The following is a 26758-nucleotide window of genomic DNA, read 5'->3' as shown; positions in this document are numbered from 1 at the left end:
CTGGGTAAACTCAAGATAAGAGAAGAAAGAAAACATATGTTTCAAACACCATTTCACTAGCAAAAGGAAAATCCAATACTTTAGTTTTACCTCAAAATCCCTACAAATTATCAACTAATTTATCCTAAATTCACACACTGTCAATCACATCACAGGCACTTCTTTGGAATCTCTAAATAAGTTTGATATTGAGGAAGAGAACTATTATCAATTTTCTAGATACTCTCACTTAAAGAACTTGGAGTTATGAGGCAATTTATAAATATTTAATCAAAACTACCTCCTATTATTAGATTCCTTGTGCCAACTCTGCTAAATTGCATGCTTCCACAAAAGAAGTAGCTGTACATTTTTTAGGGAAATGCAAAATGTCTTCAGCATAGCAAATCCAAATGATATTTTATAAATATAATTGTTGTTACTAAAAGTCTTACAAAGCAATGGCACACTGACAAAATTGAGAAGTGTGGCTGTGTGCATATGTGTGTATTAGGTGCATGTGGGCACATATATGTGTGTTTTATTAACATTGATCAAGTTGATGACAAGGCCGATTTTAAGTCTCTCTTCTGATAGAATCACTCCTGTTTTTTCACTGTGGTAAGATACTTTTGCTTTACAATCAGAATTCAATCAAATTGTATACTTATTGCCTGATTTGGTTTAGATAGTTTTCTGGAAGTGTAAATTCTTCCTGCTGGCTATTAAATTAATTTGCCACAATAAACAACAAGGATGTGTTGGATAGCACAGAGAATTACAGCTATAATCTTGTAATAGCTTTTAATGAACTATAATCTATAAAAATACTGAATCACTATGCTGTACACCTGAAACTAATATAATATTGTAAATCACCTATGCTTCAATTAAAAAAATTCTGCCACATAGTTAATAAATAGTTTCAGAGTTTGATGTTGTGCTAGGCATTTTTCTGTTTGCTCTCAGGTCTACTTCTCTTCTTTCCTTCTGCCTCATTGGGTGCTGACTCATGCAAACTAGATTTTCCCATCCTCTTTGTCAATGGACCAAGTTTCTGTCATCAAGAGGTACTGGCAAGAGATTGGAGTGTTCAGAGGTCGGGAAGAAAGCAGATCAATTCTGTCCTTTCTCTCTCTGCATTAGTGGCATCTTGAGCAGTGGCTTTTTCTCATCCATAGTCCCCGCTCCCCCAGCAGATTCCCTATGCTTCTGCTGAGTGGCCACAGATCCTGGGCTCAGGTCACTTGGTCTCCTCCCTTTTGTCCTTCCATCCCTCAGAGTGGTTGCTGCTTCCTGTGCTTGCTAATCTCTGGATTGCCTCACTAGCCACTGTTTGCACTTCTAGCATTTCTAGGCATATTGGCACTTAAATCCCCTGCTTACATGTATTTCATTGAATTACTCAGTATTCTTTCTGTTTCCTTGCTGGACAATGACTTAAACCACTACTACTTTTTGATGATGGACCAAGTTAGTTACAATCTAGGGGAACAAATGCATTACATTAATATTATTTATTCCAACAAGTTATGCAAAGCAAAGAAAAAGGGATTAATGTGAATAAGAAAAAATCTGGCAATAATACCTCCAGACATAATGTTAGAGTTACTGTTCTGGAACACGAAAACCTGAACTGATAAAGTCATAGTTTCCCTCAATCACAACTAGAAGGCTGAAATTAAAAAAAAAAAAAATCTACAGCAAAAATTGAGTTAGTAACTACTTTTTAACACGTAAACATATTTTATATTTTACATATACATAGTAAAGGCAATCCAAAACACCAAATTCAGTTCTGCTAGAATTTCCTGGAATTCCTCAGAGAAAGATGTCCGATAGCATCCATTCACTTGCAAATATTCATAAACTTACTTAAGTTACACAGGTAATATTACATTGAATAAACAAATAAATGTGCCATTCCTTCAGATTTTTCTACCATTGATGCAGAATGTCTTACTCCTTTCTGCTGTAAATCTCTAGAACATTTTATTATTATTATTAAGCACAACTTTCTGCAAATAACAGATTTTGGCATTTTCATTTTATGGGATATCTCTATTAAATAACAATTTTTAAAAAATGAAACGCAATATTTCTTTTTAAGGCATTTTATCATTTACTCCATTTTCTTTTGGAGTATTTTTTTTTTTTTAGCTTTGTGGCAAGAGGAAGTAAGACAAAATATTTTCTTTTCTTATAGTTGTGTTACCTAGAAGTGGTTCATATTTAAACTTTATTCTTTCATCTTGGACAATCTGACAAGGACAAATGGTTCATATATCAGGAAATACTCCGAACTGCGAGGTGAGGCTCTCATACTTTGTGTACACAGTGTCCTACAGAGGTGACTATAATGACTGTAATACATCATCCGGAAACGGGGCTACAGAAACAGGGTGAATCCACGTCCCAGGAACAAAGTTTATTTATTTCTGGTGTTTTGATAGGAGCTGCTAGCAGCATTTTTCTAATGGTCCTAATCAGTCTCTGAAGACCTTGCTTCCTGTCTTATTTCTTACAGTACCTAAAAATAGAAGTCAGTATTTGTGCAGCAACAGAGCTAGATGAATAGCTTCAGGAGCATTCAACAAACCATGTTAATTTTTTCCCCCTGAATGGACTGCAGGAGAGTTTAAGCTTGTATTCTATGGTTATCCTTAATCTCCTCAGGAAGCACCAACAATTGATATAAAATATATGTAACATATGCTAAAACTGTGATTCATATCCTTTGGATCTTTAAGGTACAGTACTTCCTAGCCACGTCCAGAATCATTCAACTGTATTTTAATCCTATCCTCTGCTTATTTAGTTAGCACACTCACTACCATGACCTCTGAACACCAAATACAAAAACTGCTCTTTGAGAAAATTTTGTTTATTACAAGAGTATTAACAATATTGCTGTCAATTTTATAATTTTGGAATTTATTTGCACAGTAATTTTCATAATTTTGTCTTTAGCTGGAAATTGTATTTTATGATTTTTTAAAATTAGGAATAGAAGAAACTTGGGTTTAAATAAGGGTGGGACCATACAAGCAGTGACTCTGGGAAGCATTTTAAGCTGGACTCTATCTACATGGCCACTGGATGGGTGACCAGGAATCCTAGACAGTCATTTATAACCATAGGTCTGCAACTGGAACATTCCATCCAAGGAGGGATCAGATCCTTAGAAAAATCTGCTTGAATCTTAAAATTTATATAAACTGAATTTGGACCAGAGAGAACAACTCAATGAAGCTTTTTGAGATAATAAACAACTAAAATGGTTATATATTTACTCTGAATAACTAGTTTATTTCTTTGAGTACAGAAAAAATATATATATTTATATAAGCCCAGTGGCTCAGTGACTTTGTCAAACCACTTGGCATTTCATACTATGTCCTTTCTTTTACTTCTGAAATGACACATCGCTAGTCACACTTCCTCCTTCCTCTGCTTCTTTGCTCATCCAGTTGCTAACATCTCCCCATCCTTTTCTTGTCTTTCTCTTCTAAATAATCTTCTCTATGGTTCATTTTCTATTAAAGGGAGCATAAAAATTACTATTCAAACTTATCAGTGATATTATTAAGACAAAATTTTTCAATGCCCACGAATTCCTGAATATATCCAAAAAAAGGATTTGAGTCCCTACACCATAAAAAAGAAACAGTGCATACAAGGGAGAGTGCTTTTATTTCTCTCTCTTATTGATGAGTGGATATGTATTTTACCTTTTAACTAGATGAAATAAATTCATGCATTTATAGACATATACTACAGGTTTTAGTTTATATATTGACATTATACATTAAGTGAGATAAATGGTTATTTTCAAAGTAACAAAAGCAAACTGAAATTCTGTTAAAACCAATCATAAAAAATGCAGACTTTGCCCCACCAAATTTGAAACTAGGAGAGAATCGACACAACTCCATATGTAACAGTTTATTTTAAAATCTGTTTTAGCAGTCAAGTAAAGATGTCTAATTAGACCCCTGCCTAAAGTCATTAAAATTATAAAAATACATATGAAGCAGAAGTCTCTGTGTTGAACAAGAAAACACAATGTGGATAGACATTAAAAAGAAACAAAGACTGCCTTATCTCTGAGTTAATAACATGACTGGATCTAGTCTTAAAGAGTCAGAATGACATCTCATTGAATTTGAAAATACAGATACAAGAAAAGTGTTTATCTGCAGAAGATTTAGAAACTTAAGTTAATTACCCTTGAATTTTCCCCTTGTATACATAATTTGAGAATAAAATTTACGTATAAATCTTTTAAATTCTCTTTAAAATTTTATCTATCATTGGAATATATTGAAACTCTCTAAGCTGAATTCCCATGAGCAGTCTGATTATAATAAAGCACTTCTATTGCTTCATTTTGTTGAGCAGGACCATTTATTTTACTTAACGTGGGTGAGTAATTTACTCTCATGCTCTATATTATTTTAAATAAGTTCATGTTGCAAAAATAATGATGATGATTATTTTTACTGGCTATGATGATATGAGTAGTGTATAACTAGCTCATAACTCTTTCATTTAGAATCAGTGCCATATAAAATATACGTAAGTATAATTCATTATAAGATTTTAAAATATGCTATTTTCCAAACCCCAGAAATTTATCAGATCTGATAATAAATCTGCAATAACAGCAACAATATTTTCCTTCTATTGTAAATCATTTATAATAATAATGCTTTATTTTTATTACCTATCATTTATAAATAGAGACTATTTTCCCCTCAATCATAAACCTAAATGATATGGTACATTACTGACTACTTTATTACTTTATAATTCAAAATCAGATGCACTCCATTTAAATAACATGATGAGAGATCAAATACTTAAAAAAAAAACCATGTTCTAATATATTTTAAATGAATAAATTAAAAATAGCAGGTTCACATTTACAGAACAAGTGAACATTATGATGGAGGACAAAAATTGAGTACACAAACAGATTTCACTATCGCGATTTCAAGATGTTGATAATCTGAATAGAAGTGATACATTTAAAGGTCACGGAAAATATTTTGACATAATTTTACTTTTAATATACATTTAAAGCTGATAAATAAAAAACACAGATATAATGCAAACAGTCACATTGTTGAGGATTTTTTTAAAAGTCTTTGCTTGCCTCTTTTAGGACAAGAATGATTCATGAATTAATGAATAGCTGCATTTTATTTCACTATTAGCTAAGACCATATCCTTCTCCATAAATGAGAATAAAACTATCCATGGAGTTCTTTGTAGGATGGTAGCTAGGAAATTTGTTGTATTGAATGGAGAAGGGAAAGGAATTGTTTAGGGTGACCCAAGGGTGTATAACTAGGAGTAATGGCATGAAATGAAGTAAAAAGAAAATCCAGGCTGATCTTCAGATCAATGTCCTAAGTTTATTAGGCTACATGACTCTCTCCCAACGGAAATGGTGAAAGCCCCATTATTTCAGTTTCTTAAAATTAACCAGGCAGAATTCTCCAGGACTAATGTAAAAAATAATCCTGTATTGCCAGAATCAGATGGAAGAGATGATCTAACAAGTCTTTTCCATCGTTAATTTCCATGGTCATGAACTAGTGATTGTGGCTGCAATTAGCACTGTTTAAAGGAAAGTGCAATTTCAATACCACAGCTAGCTTCCCTGGAGCTAAAAAGCCTGGACATAATTCAAAGTGAAAACAAGGGGAGGAGGACTGGAGCCAAACCAAACTACAATAAATATACTTAGAAGTGACAAAAGAAGGAAATTCTAATGTTGTGAGTGCTACTATACATGGCTGTTTAGTTTTTTCTTTTTGTCTCTTTTTTTTTAACAAAGGAAACTTTGGTGGCACTGCCAGTATTATTCTTTTTCATTCATGCATTATCTTGATTCACTGATTTATTTTTAAGTTTGGGGATAATGAGTGTTTGGAGAATATAAGGCTTGACTCTTTAGTTAGCCACTTGAAATTTTTCCAAGTCTTTATTCTCTCCATTTGTATGTTATTTTATCAAGCAATTTCTAAAAGATTCAAAATGCACAAATGAATTCTCGGTGATGTCTGTAAAATTAAACTGCTCAGGGCAGTGGAGTACAGGATTTCTAACTCAGCTGACACCCTTAATAGCTGTCCATGTGATAATTTTTTTAATTATTTAATTTTCCTTCAGTTATTTGTGAATTATTTTTATTCTCTTTTAATAATGTAAACAATGGGAGAAATGAAATGAAGCAGCTCCATATTATTGACTCTAATTCTGAAAAATAATTTTCAAAAGAAGAATAATATTTGACTATTATACCTTCTAAAAGTAAATATTTCAGAAAGGCAAAATGAACAGTGAATTGCAAAGGAGTTTCCCAAGGAAAAGAAAACCATTTTCATAACTCTGATCATAGAAGTCTGTCAAATGCTTGTGGAAAGGCAGAAAAAGAACTTAGCTTTTATTTTTAGTAAAAAGGAACCAACTTGCCACATTTTCCCCCTAATTCTTCAAACAAAATGATTCTTATGTTTCTGAACTTCACAGTCATTACTAAGCCACAGTCTCTGTCCTCAAAAAGTACATGGTCTAATGGGCAGGAGGAGATAAAAACATGCACGGAATACAGCACCAACTGTAATCAAATAGTTTAATAAATATAATTTTATGTGATAGAAAGATTAATTTGCCTGACTGGTTCTAGGACAGAGCCATGGTTTGCTAATCTGTGACTGTATGTGTGTGTGTGTTTGTGTGGGTATTGTGAAGAGATGAAAAGGCATTTCTGCAAGTTGGGCCAAAATGAACAATTACATGGAAAAAAATGAAGCATATAATGTGTTTGGGGAATAACAGATCTATGTTGCCAAAGAGAGGAGTTTAGAAATGAGTGGTAAGGAAAAAGGTAGAAACAATAGAATAAGGATTCTGAATATTATGGATTTCATTCATTAGCAATAGAGAACCATTAAAACATTGTGTGTTCATTTGTTTGTTTAGCTGGATACTACCATGGTCAAATATATATACTACGAAGATTACTTTGATGAACAGAATGGTAAGAAGAGGTTGCTGAAATCATGAAGATCAGTTTAAAGGCTAATGCAACAATGCAAACAAGAGGGTGAGTGTTTTTCATTTTTCCAAACTCCTTCAAATTGAATTTAGCCCCCGCAGTCCCATCAACAAAACTAAAAAAATATTGCCAGATCTTAGATAAATATGAGTCTTTCTTTTATAATTCAGAGGAGATCAAATGTAATTAAGCTGAAAGAGATAAAAGAAAGTTTATCCATGTCACTTATGGGAAGACCAACAGCACAATAACCTTGGCAGAATTACATACAACAACAACAGCAAGTTGAATTTTGAAAGGCTATCAAATGAAAGCAGACATCACTCTGTAATCTAAGGCACTAAGTACAAAAATTGGCCTAAGGAATTTCAGCTGCCTTTGTGAACTTCACAGGGCAAGAATGGGATCCAGTGCATTTGCTCAACTCATATTAATCCAGAAAACCAGAGAGGCAAAGCTTGGGAGACCACGGTGGGGCACTTTTACTGAAAGCAACATCATTCATTATCAAAAGGGAACACCTCAAAAATACTTCTGAAGTAAGAAAAAAGTATTTTTCTATGATCACTTTTAGAGACTTCTTTTTTTCAGTGATATTTTCTCTGATGGCAGGCACATGAGCTCAACACCATGGACATTCCCTTCACAGAGATCGTGTGGCTATGGGCACCTTTAATGGAACATCCTTTTAATCATTTTTGAAACCACCTCTATCATTGAGTACTACCTAGGTATGAAATTTTTTTTTTTTTAGCAGTTGCTCTACACATTGATGATTTATTTTAAACTTTTCAACTCACCTTGATCACAAACACTGGAACTTTCCCAAAGCCTATTACTACAGAATAAACCTTACTACAGGGGATGCTTAAACATCATCAGTGAAAGTACTTTCACCCATCAGATGTTTCTACAGTAATTGCTTCTGCAGTTATTATCAGGCAAGCTCCAGTATGCTTAATGCCATAAATTATTTATGTAGCCTCCCTCTGTGTATCCAAAGAGAATATATACATTTTCCTAAAAGCTTTCTAGAATCTACTGGAACCTCATCCACCACAGATGACCTTAAATCCCAAGGTCATCAGAGAACATTGAAGAGAATAAATACAAAAACTCTTACAAATTTCTTAATACCCACATATAAACCTCCCTCACTTACATCCATCTTTCTCTCCTTTGTTTCACTTTCATTAGAAGAGATGTTCTATGTGCACGTGGAAGGTGTTAATTTTCATAAAGTACCCAGAGCTAAAAATGAGAAGAAAGAAGGGCATCTTCAAGGACAAACACTTCCAAATCATGGGGTGAAACTGGCACTCTTTGTGTCTCACCTAATTATGTTCCCCAGTCATCCCTAGTGACTTGTGAAACTTCATGATATGAGAGACCACTGAATTTTGAACAAGGTTATTGAATTGGAGAGAGATATTTCTTTAAAAATTATACACACACACACACACACACACACACACACACACACACACACATAATGTTTCCATTTGAAATGGACTTGTTGAACTGGAAAAAGGCATTACGATGTCTTTTTTCCCTTGTAAACCTAGATTCTTGGAGAAAAATAAGATCTCCCAAGAGATGCAAGTCATAATCATCATTTTCATTAACTTACATTCACATGTGTGGGGAACCTGATTACTAAAGGATACTGCTGATACCAGCCTTACTCTGCAAAGCAGTAACTGGGGTTTTGGGGTTTTTTTTGACCATTTTATAGATGAGTAAAATGATCACTAGGTATTAAGTAACTATTCAAAGGTGACAAATTTGTCTGTCTGAATTCATGAAAATTTGCAGTAAACATTTTCAAAAACTACCTTTTTTTTTAAAGATGTATTTTGTATGTTTGCTTTATGTTATGTGCTTTGCAGGTGTTTACTTTCCCTGTAAAGTAGGTATAATTAATCTGTTTTTACAGATAAGAAAACTAAGATTGAGTCTGATTACTCTTGGTAATGAAGAGTAAGTCCAAGAAAGCCCTTAGCAGATCGCCTTTAGCAGATGACCATCACTGGTCTGGTTAACATCACCATAAAGCAGGGCTGCAGGCATGGTGGCAGGTCTTAGACTCATCTCAGTGACTGAGCAAGGGAGGAAGGGATCCAGCTATCACTCATCACTGAGTCTCCCTCAATTCTGGAAAATCAAACCTGGCACCAGAGGCAGAGGTGAAGCAGCAGTTCGGCGACCTCAAATTCATGACATTTTCCAATAGTATCTACCGTAAGAAGTACTCAATATATAATCAAATAAATGATACTGTGAAAGTTATTTTTGTGCAGATGACTGCCATAAAGAAGGTAAATCAGGAAGCAACTTGGTGGTAAGAAGTGGGGAAACTAAGTATTTTTATGTTATTGAAGGGAATTAAGTACAACAGCAGCCATTACAGTAAGTCCCCCACGGAAGAACGAGCTTCACTCCTAGAGTGGGTTCGCAAGCCCAAATTTAAGTCCAACAAAGTTAGCCTCGGTACCCAACTAACACAATCGGCTAGATAGTACTGTACTATAATAGGTTTATAACACTTTTCACACAAATAATACATAAAAAACAAACACAAAAAATTAAAAAAAATTAATCTTACAGTACAGTACCTTAAAAAGTTCAGTAGTACAGTACAACAACTGGCATACAGGGACTGGCATTGAGTGAACAGGCAAGAAGAGTTCCTGACTGGAGGAGGGAGAGGAGGTGGGAGATGGCAGAGCTGAAGGATCGTCAGCAATAGGAGACAGAGGGCAAGTTGCACGTGGCAATGTACGCCAGACACGTGAACTAACTTATGTGGTCAGACATGGAAGGCATGTTCACGTCTTTGAAAGTTCACAACTTGAAGGTTCATATGCAGGGGACTTACTGTACAGATGATGTTCCAGTTCAAGGTATTAAATATGTAGCAGATCATGACCATCATATGTTTTAATCACACCAAATTACCAACACCACCATCAACATAAGAAGAATGGGAAAAAGGTGAATTCAAAGACTGGTCCCTGGAAGCAACCCAATAATGCAATCCTTACTGCAAACAGTGGTGATTGTCACCTCGCTGGGTGTGAAGACATTATGAACCTCAATCATGATATACTAAGCCTCCCTGGGCAGTGATAAAGGGTGCTGACGACCATGCTTAAGGTAAAGGAAGTAAACCAGTTAGACATCAGGGTTGCAAATGAATGCTCTTTACCAGTGCAGAGGGCCTCTTTACCAATGACAGCCTAAAGAGGGCCTCAATAAAGAGAATGAGTAAAAGGGAGAAAATGAAACCCAGGAAAAACAGCCACCTCAATTTTGGTACTGCTACATCTTCAAATTATCTGCCCAGACATCCAGAAAACTGTAAATTACAAGATGACAAAGAGAAGAAATGTAGCACATTAATCATCTGAAAAAATTCTTACCCCACAAAACCCTAAACTTAGCCAAGAAAACCTTAAATTCTTGCACGCAAACTGTGATCCATGGACGAGTAACATTAACAGCACCTAAGACCTTGTTAGTGAAGCAGAAAACTCAGGCCCCACCTCAGACCTACTAAATCAGAATTTGCATTTTAACAAGATTCCTAGGTGAATATGTATATATGTCAGACATAAGAAGCACTGCCTTAATTTACAAGAGGGCAAAAATGTTATTAGTATCAGATCCCCCAGATGAGCAAAATACTTCCGCTCTGAGGCTGTGCAAAAGGTGAATGATTAAATGCTGCCTTAGCAACTTTAACCTCATCCAGTTTTCTCATTCAGCTAGAAGCAATTGACATAAAATTCCAGCAATAAGATTTGAGTTAAGGAGATGGAAAGAGCTCAGATGTTCAAAAATGTTCAGAGGTATAAATTGCTAAAGATTACTATCTTTGAAACCTTTCAGTTGATTTGATAAATCTTAAAATCAAAAGTAAAATAATGACAATATATATGGCAAAAAATAAGAAAGTAGTATCACTTGCCATCTGAAGAAAAAAGTACATGCAAATGAGTAATCCTTTTGTTATTCTTGGGAACCAAATTTTCCACGTAGGAGACAGACTCTACAGATGTAACATTTAAGATATTCGGTTAGGCAACTAAGCCCATGTGCCACAACTACTGAGCCTGAGCTCTAAAGCGCTTGAGCCACAACTACTGAAGCCCATGCACCACAACTGCTGAAGCCTGTGCACCCAGTCTGTGCGCCACAACAAGAGAAGGCACCACAATAAGAAGCCTGCACACTGCTATGAAGAGTAGCCCCTAATCTCTGCAACTACAGAAAGCCCGTGCACAGCAATGAAGACCCAACGCAGCCAATAAATAAAATAAATAAAATTTTTTAAAAAAAGAAATGCTACCCTCCTCCGTGAAATTGTCACCATTGATTTTTTTAAGCTCTTTATCGGAATATAATTGCCACCATTTATTTTAATAAATATTTTTTCTAAGAGAAGATTAAAAAAAAAAGATATTAGGTTAGGGACTTCCTAGGTGGTGCAGTGGTAAGAATCCGCCTGCCAATGCAGAGGACGCGAGTTTGATCCCTGGGCCAGGAAGATCCCACATGCCACAGAGCAACTAAGCCTGGGTGCCACAACTACTGAGCCTGCGCCCCAAAGCCCTTGAGCCACAACTATTGAGCTCATGTGCCGCAACTACTGAAGCCCATGTGCCTAGAGCTGGTGCTCCCCAACAAGAGAAGCCACTGCAATGAGGAGCCTGCACACCACAATGAAGAGTAGCCCGTTTGCCACAACTAGAGAAAGCCTGCACGCAGCAACAAAGACCCAATGCAGCCAAAAATAAAATAAATAAATAAATGATCAAATAAATCTTTTAAAAAAAAGATATTAGGTTAAAAAAAAAACCCAAACCCCATGAATTAGAAATATTGCTTTGAACTCATGATGTGTATCTTTAAAATGTAATATTCCTTAGATACAACAACTAAATGCAATGTATGATTCTAACCTGGATCCTAAATTGGAAAATAATTGCTATGCAGGAATGCTAATTAGTTCAAATTAGAATAATTGAACTAGCAAATGTCAAATATGGGATATATTTTAGAGAATACTGTTTTATCACTATTTTAAATTTAATATTTTTAGTATGGTTATCTATGATAATGTTCTTATTCCTAAGAGACATATGGTGAATCTAGGAAATGTACAGAATAAGTTGCCATACCTGAAAGCAAAGATGCTATCAAAGACAGCTGGAGTTGCATCATAAATTCCTTTGAAAAGGCTCCCACAAGGTCAAAGATGGAAAAATATGAGTATTGATAAGAAAAACCACTGCAATGTACTGAAACATAATATATCTAATTCCATGAGTTTATCAAGATGCAAAAATATATACTTTTTAATTCCTATTCTTTGCTGTTGGAAGATATCTAGAATTAACTTGCTATTTAAAAACTGGTAAATGAAAGGAAATAACCAGACACTTATCTTGACAATGATATCAGAGATAGCCAACAAATTATTGAAGAGATGTTTCTCTCTATGTAAAGACTGCAGCTGAAAAACAAAGAAAAAATCATAGAAAAATGCCATTTTTCAAACTCAGTGAAATCCTAAATTTAGGCAATGATAATCAACGGCCACTGGCATGATAAAAACAAAAACAACTAGCTAATTTGTACCTCCTGATGGAAGTACACAATCCACCTAGGAAGCTTTCTTGCCAAAAATATCTCACTAAATCTAGTTCCAGTTCCAAGAAAGAAAGGAAGGGAGGGAGGGAGGGAGGGAGGGAGGAAGGGAGGAAGGAAGGAAAGGAAGGAAGGAAGGGAGGGAGGGAGAAAAAGAAAAGGAAAGAAAAGGAAAGAAAGGAAAAGAAAAGGCAAGGAAAGGAAAGGAGAGAGAAAGGGAGGGAGAAGATGAACTAAAGAAGGGAAATGAAAACTTTTTAAATACAGTACTTGCAATGAGCTCATTGACTAGATAACTAGAACTGTCTACATTACCTACATAGCAGATGTTTTGTTACTGTGTTTATATAATAATTTCCCTTTTTGATATTATGTTTTCTTATGTCTAGATTTTTTAAGGCACCTTTAGATTTTCACATGTCCTCATATACGGTCAAGTTGAACACACTGAATTTTTTGAGAACTTCATTTTCAAGTTGCAAAAGTCTTTCCTGGTGGCTCAGTGGTTAAGAATCCTCCTGCCAATGTAGGGGACACAGATTTGATCCCTGGGTGGGGAAGATCCCACATGCCGCAGAGCAACTAAGCCTGGGTGCCACAACTACAGAGCCCACGCACTGCAACTACTGAAGCCAGTGCCCCTAGAGTCTGTGCTCTTCAGCAAGAGAAGCCACCACAATGAGAAACCTGCGCACCGCAAGGGAAGAGTAGCCCCCCTGCCCCTTCTTGCCACAGCTAGAGAAAGCCCATGTGCAGCAACGAAGACCCAATGCAGCCAAAAATAAATAAATAAGTAAATAATAAAATAAATGTTAAAAAAACCATAAAGTTGCAATACAATTTTTTTTGATGATTTTCAAGTGTTAAACAGTAAGCACCTGTAAATTAAGGACTTAAATATCAACAACAGCCATACCAACACCAAAATCAATAGTGGGGGTATGAGGATAAAGTTTGAGAATTTAGTCATTGAGCTGAATGAGGAAACATGAGCTAGGCCTTCTGAAATTACAGATGTTATAAAGAAGTGGTGAAGGAATCTTAGAATTAATATAAAAATGGGTCAAGTGAGTATTCAACAGAGATAATATAGCCCATATAAAATATTCTCTTGGAATTTTATGCAGAGAAAAGTTACAAATGATAATTCTCTACTTTTATGAATTTTCACAAATGTAAGCACTGCCCATTTTAAGAAACAGAAGCTAAGCAGCACCCTAGAAACACTTTTCCTGGAACTGATGAAAGTAAGAACCAAAAATGGAAAATCAGTATGGTGTTACCTTTAGTACAGGAGAAAAAGAAGAGAGTAGGAAAGGAGGAAAAGGAAGGAAGGAAGGAAGGAAGGGAGGGAGGGAGGGAGGAAAGGGAGGGAGGGAGGAAAGGAAAGACAGATCTTGAGCATGGAAGACCCGGGGGAAAACACCACCTTCCTGAGGTCTTAAAAAACTTCGTATCTCAGCGAATGGAGGGAGGACCTGGACTGGATGTTTCCACCTCTGCCCAAGGTTCTCTGCAGATGCAAATAGCAGCAGGCATGCAGTTAGAGGAACACACAGAACAGATCCGTTCAGACTTGCCTCATCCAGAGGGACTGGGAAAAGATGCAGATGGAGCCAAGTCAAAAGAGGGCTCGAGTGGAGCTGGAGTGAGCGCCCAGGACCAGTGCCAGGGTCCAGCATCCCGAGGCTGACCGCAACCGGGAGCCCTCGACTCGCATTCAGCAGCTTCAGGAGCAGGAGGCCGAGATGGACGAGAAGATGAAAGATCAGCTGGAGCGCAACAGATTGTGTAAGCACGCCTGGACTGCGGGCCAGCGAGAACCTGCGGGAGAAGGAGGGCCTGGCGGAAACCAGTGAGACCATCCGTGCTTTAAAGGGGAGGATCTCGGAAATGCAATGGAATGTGATGAACCAGGAGGTGCAGATGAAGTTCCTGGAGTCTGAGAAGCAGAAGCTGAAGCAGCAGCTGGACCTGCAGCACAAAAAAATGACAGGAATCTATTAAGAACATTTACGAATAACAGGCTAAACAAGAAGTGAGGGCAGATCAGGAGCAGAGGATTAAGGATTCGGAGTATAAACTGTTCCTGCAGGCGCAGGATGCTGTGTGGCTGAAGAACAGGAAGTCTGAGCGGAGCCACTGCCCACGATGGCGGGAGCTGGATGAACTGAGGGAAGAGAAGCCTCCCTGAGGGCGATGCGAGAGACCAACCAACAGGCTGCCCAGGGAAGAACTGGAGGGGCTGCAGCGAAGGCTGGGGGCATCAGGAGAGGATGCAGGAAAATCTAGTGAATCTGGAGCTGGAGAAGGCAAGGCCTTGGCGAAGCTGCAAAGCTGGGTGAGACTGGACCCAACCCTGGACTTGCACATTAGAACCAGGGAGACAGTTTCAGATTCATTGTGGGGATGCAGCAGAGAGAGCTCACCCTGAAGGACAGGAACAGCTCCGTCACCAGCATCGCCCGGGGCTGGTAAATGTCGGGCAGTTGTCCAAGGAGGAGGTCCTCCGGGTGGGCGGTCAGCTGCTGGAGGAGGGGAAGATGCGGGAGATCCAGGAGGTGTGGCCCAGAGACCAGAACCGATGCTGTAGCAGAAGAAGGTGGGGAAGCCGAGGCGCAGAGAGGTTGACTTGGCCCGAGCCCCGTGGCAGCTGAGGAGCAGCACCCCGCCTCCGTTCCTCACCCAGGCCCTGTGCAGCCTCCTTTGCACGTGCACTTCTGATCCTCAGACTCCCTGCCTTTGCCTCTGCGCGGCTCCCTTGCCCCTTCCCGCCTGTACTTGGCGGTGCCCTGCGTGCGGAAGGGCTGCTCTACGCAGCTGCTGAAAAGAGCGACTCTGTTGCACCCGCTTCTGGCCGCCATCGAGTGGATGCCTCGGAACATCAGCAGCGCTTGCTGCGAGAAACTGGACACAGGTCTGTCTATCTTTGATGCTATGACTTAAAATTAGGAACTTCGAAAATGGTGTTAATTGACTTTCTTCCCCGACAATGAAAAGATTTGAGGTCTCAGGGACTCAGGGCAGGAAGGTGAGCAGTGGTGGGAGCAGGTGCCCAGGCTTGGCACAGGTCTCTGCCCTAGCATTAGACGGGGCTAGGAGACGCCTCCTCTTCCTTCTTCAGGTCTTTGGAGTTACCTGTGTTTGCTGCTGCAGGGATGGGTTTAGGTGACTCAGGCAGCTCCTGATTTTCTTTGTCCCTCAGATGCCCTCTAAGCTAGGTTCTTTCTCTTCCGCCTTTTCTGAAGGCTCGCAAAACACACCCGGCTGGGCTTTCCTCAGTCCTTGTCCTGTCACTTTCCTCCACCACAGGCTACCCGTGCTGCCCTTGGCTCCTTACAGCTGTTTTCTCCAGACTTGCTCGATTGTGCACCACTTTGTAAAAAAAATTGCAGTAGGCATGCCAATATGTGTATATTCATTTTAAAAGCATACGTGTGACCCATGGTCCATGATTAAATATTAAATAATTAAATATTGAATACCTTTATTTTGAAAGTTTTTCACAAATAAAATTACACAATTTTTAAAAAATGTTTTTCATTTTTTAAGTATAACTGTTATATAGCATTATTAGGTTCAGTCCTAAATGTAATGATTCTATATTTGTATATGTTTTGAAATAATGCCACAGTAAGTCTAGTTAACATCAGTCACCATACATAGTTACGTTTTTTTTTCTTGTGATGAGAACTTTTTTTTAAGCTCTTTATTGGAATATAATTGCTTTACACTCTTGTACCAGTTTTTGAGGTACACCAAAGTGAATCAGCTGTATTTATACATATATCCCCATATCCCCTCCCTCCGCGACTCCCTCCCACCCTCCCTGTCCTGGCCCTCTAAGGCATCACCCATCATCGAGTTGATCTCCCTTTGTTATACAGCAACTTCCCACTACCTGTCTGTTTTACAGCTGGTAGTGTATCTATGTCTATGCTACTCTTCTCTTAACAACTTTCAAATATACAATATAGTAGTATTAACTGTAGTCATCATGCTGTACCTTACATTCCCAATGGATTATTTATTTTGTAACAGGAAACTCATACCTTTTGAATACCTTCACCCATTTTTCCCAGCCCTCACTCCCTGCCCCCAGCAACCACCAGTCTGTTTTCTGTATCCGTGAGTTTGGTTTTTTGGATTGTTTTTAGATTCCAAATATAAGACACATTATACAGTATTTGTCTTTCTCTGTCTAACTTATTTCACTTGGCATAATGCCCTTGAGCTCCATCCATGTTGTCACAAATAGCAAGATTTCCTTTTTTATTGTTGAATAATATTATGTATATAATATTTAATTATATGTTATATATATCACATATTCTTTATCCACTCATTTATTGCGGGACACAGGTTGTTTTCATGTCTTGGCTATTGTAAATAATGCTGCAGTGAACATGGGGGTATGTATATCTTCGAGTTAGTGTTTTTGTTTTTTTTGGATAAATGCCCAGAAGTGGAATTGCTGGATCATATGGTAGTTCTTTTTTTAAGTTTTTGAGGAATCTCTGGACTGTTTTCCATAGTGGTTGCAACTGATTTACATTCCCACCAATAGCGTACAAAGGTTTCTTTTTCTGCACATCCTTGCCAAACCTTTTTTTTTCTTGTCTTTTTAATAATAGCCATTCTGACAGGTATGAGGTTAAATCTCTTTGTGGTTTTGATTTGCATATACCTGTTGATTAGTGATAGTGAACATCTTTTCATGTACTTGTTGGCCATCTGTGTCTTTTTTTGAAAAATGTGTATTCGGAATCTCTGTCCATTTTTTAATGATGGGTGTGTGTGTGTGTGTGTGTGTGTGTTTTGCTATTGAGCTATGATGCCTTCTTTATATATTTTGGACATTAGTCCCTTATCAGATCTATGTTTTGCAAATATTTCCTCCCATTCTGTAAGTCACCTTTTCATTTTGTTGATAGCTTCTTTTGCTGTGTAGCAGCTTTTTAATTTGATGTAGTCCCACTTTTTTACTTTTGTTGCCATTGCTTTTGGTGTCAAATTCAAAAAAAAAATTTCCAAGGTTAATGTCAAGGAGCTTACTGACACCTATGTTTTCTGCTAGGAGTTTTATAGTTTCAGGTCTTACATTCAAATCTTTAATCCATTTGAGTTAATTCTTATGTGGAAGATAGTGGTCCAGTTTCACTGTCATCTGCAAATAGTGGCAGTTGCAATTCTTCCTTTCAAAATTTGTATGCTTTTTCTTTTTCTTGTTTAATTGCTCTGGCTAGGACTCCCAATACTACATTGGATCCAGTGGTAAGAGTGAGCATCCTTGTCTTGTTCCTGAGCTTAGAGGGAAAGCTTTCAGCTTTTCACCATTGAGAATGACATTAACAGTGGGCTTGTCATATATGGCCTTTATTATACTACAGTACATTTCCTCTGTACTCATTTTGTCATGACTTTTTATCATAAATGGATGTTGAATTTTGTCAAATAATTTTTCTGTGTTTATTGAAATGATTGTATTATTTTTTATCCTACATTTTATTATTGTAGTGTGTTACATTGATCAATTTGCAGATGTTGAACTATACTTGCATCCTTGAATAAAACCCAGTTGATCACAGTGTATGATTCTTTTAATGCATTGTTGAATTCAGGTCATTAATATTTTGCTGAGAATTTTTGCATCTATGTTTATCACTAACATGGGCCTCTAATTTTCTTTTCTTGTGGCATCCTGGTCTGGTTTTGATATTAGGGTGATGCTGGCTTTGTGAAGTGAGTTTAGAAGTATTCTCTCCTTGTCAATTTTTTGGAAGAGATTGAGACAAATTGGTATTAATTCTTCTTTGAATGTTTGGTAGAGTTCACCAGTGAAACCATCTGGCCCTGGACTTTTGTTTGCTGGGAGGTTTTTTTTTTTTTTTTTTTTTTTGATTACTGATTCAATTTCCTTACTAGTAATCAGTCTGTTCAGGTTTTCTCTTTCTTCATGATTCTGTCTTGATAGGTTACATGTTTCTAAGAAATTATCTATTACTTCTAGATTGTCGGTGTGCCAAAGGTTTAAAACCACTAGAAGGAAGCACATCCTTAAAGAAAAAATACCACATTAAATCATTTTCTGAGCAAATATACACCTTATACTGGCTCAAGGAGAATGAAACACATAACAGAGTCTTTTTTTCAGAGTTAGCTCCAAAAATTAGCTCCTCCTCCTTAGCTAAGGAATGTCAACAAAGAACAACAAAATTAGTGCCACTTATATAAGACATACTGGGAGACTAAAATCTAAAGTGTAACAGCATATTCCTATTCATTCTTAAATAGGGTTGTGCTTCTACAGGGGTCTGCATGAACAAATAATGCCATAATTTACCTGCTACTTCTGTTGATTCAACTTCTGGTATAAACTGCTAAAACTCCAAAACAAGTATCAAAATGTTTCAGCATGTCAGACTCAGCAATCAACACAACTTTGATGTTTCTGCAATTTATCTTATCTTCTTAGTAAATACATCAGTGTACTCATGAGTTCTAAATCCTGGTGGTAAAAGTCTATCTGCTACCTGATAGCCAGCTCTGTTTATAAATAAAACAGCCTTTTCCTTAGTATTTCTAAACTTCCATTGATCAAGACACCCAGGCACATTCCTCAATAAAAGAAGACACCTGTTAATTCAAGTATAACTTCACAAATCCTGAATTGTTACAAGGTTTACAATCCGGGAAGGCAATTGTGATTTAATAAGTAATAAACCACACAGATTTTTTTTTTTTTTTCTGGGAAAGCACTTAAAGTAGGAGGGTGAATAAACTGGCAAGATGTTTTCATTTACTCAAGTGATAACCTTGAAATAAACTAAGAAGGTACCCTGCCAAACAGATCTATACTGAAGAAATGTCATTGTGTCACTGTGTTTATGCATCACCTTCCCATGACATGATATGACAAAGATTGTGTGTACCTGAAAAACTGCTTAATACAATGAGAAGGTAGATTAAGCTTCTCTATCTATTTGAAAGCTATTTCCTCAGAAGTCAATATACTGGAAATTTTTTCTTTTCTAAAATGCACTTACAATTTTCAGTAAGAAGAAACCATTCAAAACTCTTATTACAGCGGGGAATTTTAACTCCCTAATTTTTGCTACTTTTTATGAGGCTAAAAATTAACTTTATTTATCTTTCAGCTAGCCCTTTTAAAGCGGAAAATATCTTTTTTTAAAGCTCTTTATTGGAATATAATTGCTTTACACTGTTGTGTCAGTTTTTGCTGTACAACAAAGTGAATTAGCTGTATTTATATGTATATCCCCATATCCCCTCCCTCCCATGACTCCCTCCCACCCTCCCTATCCCAGCCCTCTAAGTCATTACCCATCATCAAGTTAATCTCCCTGTGTTATGCAGAAACTTCCCACTAGCTATCTGTTTTACGTTTGGTAGTGTATATATGTCAATGCTACTCTCTCATTTCGTCCCAGCTTCCCCTTTGCCCCCCCGCCCCGTGTCCTCAAGTCCGTTCTCTATGTCTGCCATATCTTTCAAAAATCTACACAGTACAGCTTAAGCCTGTGTAATAGTACACTATGCCTAGAAATTATATAATACAATTCCTTGATAATAAATTACATCATAACTAATGGTACCAGAGTGCTCTCAAGTAAATAAAACTAGATTTTACCAGTTTGATTTATCTTTGTTAACAAATTGATAAACAAATATTTATATATTTTAAGATAAATCCATGGCTATTTTCTTTTTAATATATATTTCTTAAATGCCACACTGGGAACAATATCCATCTTATTACTTTACAACCTACAATAACTTCTACTTCTGGCTATGTAAGGGCATTACTGCAAATGTTTTTTTTTTTTTTTTTTTTTTTTACTATATTTTACAAAGTTAAAATTGGCCTTCATTACAAATCATTTGAGAAGCACATTTCTGTTCTACTAGAGTCCAGAGTAGAAGCAAGTTTAAATGGATTCTGCCCTGTTCCGTTCTTTGGGGGCCATGCTACCACTTTATGTGCTATTATACAAAAGCATGACCAAGTCCTCTCAACCTCTATTCTATTGGCTTTGAGGATTCATTAAATTATTAATGCACTAAAATAAAATCTCTAGACACAAGACATTCATTGCTCCAAGCTGAAAAATCAGTGGGTAGTTGGCTGGGTGCTGGCCAGAGGATAGTAACAAAATGTGCATATTGGCCCAGAGTTTGTTTCCACACAGATACATGGTATTTTGATCTGTCCAACCACACCTGGTCTCTTACCCATCTTGTTTACCAAAGTTAAAGGGCTCAGTTTACTCTCTCCAGTTCCACAGAACCTGAATTTCCAAGGCACTGATGGCCCTTCTCCTTTTCTGTCATTTCCTCAAACAATTATCACATTTCTGCTTCTGAAAAACTCTTCTTAAAAAAACACGCATTTGAATCTTTTTGACTAATGCAGTATGCACAGGCTGGTGTCTGCCTTTGTAATAAATAAATCTAACTATGCAGGACAAAAAGAAGAGGTTCATGAAGTACAATTTTTTAAAAAAAGTGAGACCAAGAAGAAGAGAAAAGTGCATGGATTAATATTCTGGATATTATCTCAATGAAGTTTTTAATACTTTAAAATTTACTTTTACAAAACTATCTATCTTTATTTTATATATTTTGAACTGAAATTAAGAAGGAAGCAAGGGTAGAACGCAGGAGGTGGTAGAGCCAGTAATCAAACTCAATTCTGTCCAATTTTAAACTTCTTTACACTAGACTCAATTTTTTTGATCGGTCCAATTCATTTCACTCACACCACAATAATGGAATATATGAGTAATTAACATTTTCATACCTTTCATTTATTTTTTCTGGTTGGCAGCTGACGGGGATGATTGGAATTTGTAGATGATATGTTCAGAACAATTCTACTTCATAGAAAACAATCTGCATTAGTTATAAGACTAAGACTAAGCTTGGAGAAACACCCTAAATAAATGAAATATATAAATAAATAAAAATATTATCTAGCCTACTCAGACAAAAAAGCTTGTAGGGCTTCAAGTTTAAAAATAAAATTTGTCTGCAAATGATATTCACATAAATTGCAAAATAAGATAGGGGTTAGGATATGAGATAGCACTACAAACATTTGTTTTTCTAGTTTATTAGAATAAAATGAACAGTAAAATAATATAAATCAGATTAGCATTTTCAGATGTAGATTTTTTCCCCAATTTTCCACATCTTACTCTTTTTTTTCTCTTTGCAGTGAGAACTGTATTGGATGGAAAGAATAAAATTTCATTCCACGTACTTTACTTGGCCAAGTGCAAATGACTTAGAATGGTATTTATCTTATTAATCTAAATAGCATTAGGGAGGGGAGAGAAATGAACAGAAGAGAAGCACAATTCTGATTTCTGAGTCTGCAAATGGAAATACTTATCAAAGAATATAGTCTAACCGTGTGATCCTCTGAATAGCAATAAGGGAAAAATGCACATGATTTGTTAACTAGGTTTATCCTACGAAATGAAATAATGTAATTGTATGCTACATCAAACAACTAGAAGTGTGTTGATTTATTCACTTAGTTGCATCTGAGAAATGTCCTAATTCTCTTCTATTTGTTTTTTTATTTTATTTTGATGATGCTAGTTTATATTCCAAAGGAAGAAAAAAGAAAAAGAAACATAAGCTATTTTCTACAAATGATATTAAAATTCTATTTTGGACTTAGAAATTTATTTATAATAAACCTAAGGAATTATTAAAATGTTTCTAAGGGTATATTCATTCTCAATCACATGACAAATAAACACTTTTTTTTTTTATTCTTTTAATTTTTTATTCTATAAGAAGGATACTTTCTTTTAGGATCTATAACCTCAAGATCCAAAATTGTATGATAGTAATTTAGGCAATTTTGTTTCTGATGACTTAGAGACCACAGAGAAAAGTTGGACACTGACAATTATGTATATGTCCTTATGTGTTTACACTTTGATTTGCTGAGTTCTGTTTTCTTAAAAACATTTCACAATTACTAATAAGATCTAAGAAGTCCTCCTTTACAATCTTATTTGTTTTATGCATGTCTTCCTCCTCCGCCCTCAGAATAGATAAGGAATATATCATTTAATAGAAAATACAGAAAAGTTAAGAACGGAAAGTAAAAATCAAGTACAATTTCATCACCTAGAGAAAATTTCATGAAAGTGTTAATATTTACTTCCATACTTTTCTTAAGATTCATAAGTATTTCTGCATATTGTTATATATTTATACAAATATTTCTAACTGTTTAATGTTATTTTGCATTTCAACCTTAATTTATCTAACCATTTAGTTATACCTACATAACTATATAACTGTATCTATTTGCTTTTCTTGCTACAAATAATGATAGTAATGTCTCCTTTTTTGTATTTTTCATTAATCCAAGGAGAAATTTCTGAAAATAGATTCTCTTCTGAAGGTATGCTAGGACCTTGATACATATTGGCAACTATTTCTCAGAAATTTTATGCCAATTTATTTCCCCATCAGTTGTATTGCAGCTGCATTTAGGATAACATTTTTTGATATATGCCATTTTGATAGGTAGAAATGTCATCTATTGTTGTTTTAATTTGCTTATCTTTGATTAATAATGTCTTATTTTTTACTACTTCTTTCTTAAGAATACTTTTGTATGTCTTTTTTTTTTTTTTTTTGGGGGGGGGGTACACCAGGTTCAATCATCTGCTTTTATACACATATCCCCGTATTCACTCCCTTCCTTGACTCCCCCCCCTCGAGTCCCCCCCACCCTCCCTGCCCCAGTCCTCTAAGGCATCTTCCATCCTCGAGTTGGGCTCCCTTTGTTATACAACAACTTCCCACTGACTATTTTACAGTTGGTAGTACATATATGTCTGTGCTACTCTCTCGCTTCGTCTCAGTTTCCCCTTCACCCCCCGCCCCCTCCCATACCTCGAGTTCTCCAGTCCATTCTCTGTATCTGCATCCTTGTTCTTGTCACTGAGTTCATCAGTACCATTTTTAGATTCTGTATATGTGAGTTAGCATACAATATTTGTCCTTCTCTTTCTGACTTACTTCACTCTGTATGACAGATTGTAGTTCTATCCACCTCATTACATATAGCTCCATCTCATCCCTTTTTATAGCTGAGTAATATTCCATTGTATATATATGCCACATCTTCTGTATCCATTCATTTGTTGATGGGCATTTAGGTTGCTTCCAAGTCCTGGCTATTGTAAAGAGTGCTGCAATAAACATTATGGTACAAGTTTCTTTTGGGATTATGGTTTTCTTTGGGTATATGCCCAGGAGTGGGATGACTGGATCATATGGTAGTTCTATTTGTAGTTTTTGAAGGAACCTCCAAATTGTTTTCCATAGTGGCTGTACCAACTTACAGTCCCACCAACAGTGCAGGAGAGTTCCCTTTTCTCCACACCCTCTCCAACATTTGTGGTTTCCAGACTTTGTGATGATGGCCATTCTGATTGGTGTGAGGTGATACCTCATTGTGGCTTTGACTTGCATTTCTCTGATGATTAGTGATGTGGAGCATCTTTTCATGTGTTTGTTGGCCATCTGTATGTCTTCTTTGGAGAAATGTCTATTTAGGTCTTCTGCCCATTTGTGGATTGGGTTATTTGCTTTTTTGGTATTAAGCTTCATGAGCTGCTTGTATATTTTGGAGGTTAATCCTTTGTCCGTTGTTTCATAGGCAATTATTTTTTCCCACTCTGAGGGTTGCCTTTTAGTCTTGTTTATGGTTTCTTTTGCTGTGCAAAAGCTTTTAAGTTTCATGAGGTCCCATTCATTTATTCTTGATTTTATTTCCATGATTCTAGGGGGTGGGTCAAAAAGGATCTTGCTTTGATGTATGTCATAGAGTGTTCTGCCTATGTTTTCCTCTAGGAGTTTTATAGTGTCTGGCCTTACATGTAGGTCTTTCATCCATTTGGAGTTGATTTTTGTGTATGGTGTTAGGAAGTGTTCTAATTTCATTCTTTTACATGTTGCTGTCCAATTTTCCCAGCACCACTTATTGAAGAGGCTGTCTTTTTTCCATTGTATACTCGTGCCTCCTTTGTCAAAGATAAGGTGCCCATATGTGTTTGGGCTTACTTCTGAGTTCTCTATTCTATTCCATTGATCATCCTTTCTATTTTTGTGCCAGTACCATACTGTCTTGATCACTATGGCCTTGTAGTATAGTTTGAAGTCAGGAAGCCTGATTCCACCAACTCCATTTTTCCTTCTCAAGATTGCTTTGGCTATTCGGGGTCTTTTGCATTTCCATTCAAATCATAAGATTTCTTGCTCTAGTTCTGTGAAAAATGCCATTGGTAATTTGATAGGGATTGCATTGAATCTGTAAATTGCTTTGGGTAGTACAGTCATTTTCACGATGTTGATTCTTCCAATCCAGGAACATGGTATGTCCCTCCATCTGTTTGTGTCATCTTTGATTTCTTTCATCAATGTCTTAAAGTTTTCTGCATACAGATCTTTTGCCTCCTTAGGCAGGTTTATTCCTAGGTATTTTATTCTTTTGGTTGCAATGGTGAATGGGAGAGTTTCCTTAATTTCTCTTTCTGCTCTTCCGTTGTTCGTGTATAGGAATGCAAGAGATTTCTGTGCATTAATTTTGTATCCTGCTACTTTACTAAACTCATCAATGAGTGCTAGCAGTTTTCTGGTAGAGTCTTTAGGGTTTTCTATATATAATATCATGTCATCTGCAAAGAGTGACAATTTTACTTCTTCTTTTCCAATTTGGATTCCTTTGATTTCTTTTTCTTCTCTGATTGCTGTGGCTAACACTTCCAGAACTATGTTGAATAACAGTGGTGAGAGTGGACACCCTTGTCTTGTTCCTGTTCTTAGAGGGAATTCTTCCAGTTTTTCCCCATTGAGAACGATGTTGGCTTTTGGTTTTTCATATATGGCTTTTATTATGTTGAGGTAATTTCCTTCTATGCCCATTTTCTGGAGAGCTTTTATCATAAATGGATGTTGAACTTTGTCAAGTTTTTTCTGCATCTATTGAAATGATCATATGGTTTTTATCCTTCAATTTGTTGATATGATGTATCACGTTGATTGATTTGCATATATTGAAGAATCCTTGCATCCCAGGGATAAACCCCACTTGATCATGGTGTATGATTTTTTTAATGTGCTGTTGCAGTCTGTTAGCTAGTATTTTGTTGAGGATTTTTGCATCTATATTCATCAGTGATATTGGTCTGTAGTTTTCTTTTTTTGTTACATCTTTGCCTGGTTTTGGTATCAGGGTGATGGTAGCCTCATAGAATGAATTTGGGAGTGCTCCGCCTTCTGCAATATTTTGGAAGAGTTTGAGAAGGATAGGTGTTAACTCTTCTCGAAATGTTTGATAGAATTTGCCCGTGAATCCATCTGTTCCTGGGCTTTTGTGTGTTGGGAGATTTTTAATCACTGCCTCAATTTCTGTACTTGTGATTGGTCTGTTCATGGTTTCTATTTCTTCCTGGTTCAGTCTTGGAAGATTGTATTTTTCTAAGAATGTATCCATTTCTTCCAGGTTATCCAATTGATTGGCATATAGTTGCTTGTAGTAGTCTCTCATGATGTTTTGTATTTCTGAGGTGTCTGTTGTGACGTCTCCTTTTTCATTTCTAATTCTGTTGATTTGCATCTTCTCCCTTTTTTTCTTGATGAGTCTGGCTAATGGTTTATCAATTTTGTTAATCTTCTCAAAGAACCAGCTTTTAGTTTTATTTATTTTTCTTATGGTTTCTTTCCTTTCTTTTTCATTTATTTCTGCTCTGATCTTTATGATTTCTTTCCTTCTGCTCACTTTGGGGTTTCTTTGTTCTTCTTTCTCTAGTTGTTTGAGGTGTAAGGTTAGGTTGTTTATTCGATCATTTTCTTGTTTCTTAAGGTAGGACTGTATTGCTATAAACTTCCCTCTTAGAACTGCTTTTGCCGCATCCCATAGGTTTTGGGTTGTTGTGTTTTCATTGTCATTTGTTTCTAGATATTTTTTGATTTCCTCTTTGATTTCTGTAGTGATTCCTTGCT

The 26758-nt window shown here is 36.4% G+C and overlaps 1 pseudogene; it reads left to right on the top strand.

The window, feature by feature from the left end:
* Nucleotides 1-14103: 14103 nt before the first annotated feature.
* Nucleotides 14104-15357, top strand: LOC130848430 (mitotic spindle assembly checkpoint protein MAD1-like; annotated as a pseudogene).
* Nucleotides 15358-26758: the final 11401 nt, after the last annotated feature.

Source organism: Hippopotamus amphibius, chromosome 3 (assembly GCF_030028045.1).
Source record: "Hippopotamus amphibius kiboko isolate mHipAmp2 chromosome 3, mHipAmp2.hap2, whole genome shotgun sequence".
Lineage (NCBI taxonomy): Eukaryota > Metazoa > Chordata > Mammalia > Artiodactyla > Hippopotamidae > Hippopotamus > Hippopotamus amphibius.
Note: the sequence above shows the minus strand (reverse complement) of the source record. Positions and strands in the feature narration are given on the sequence as shown.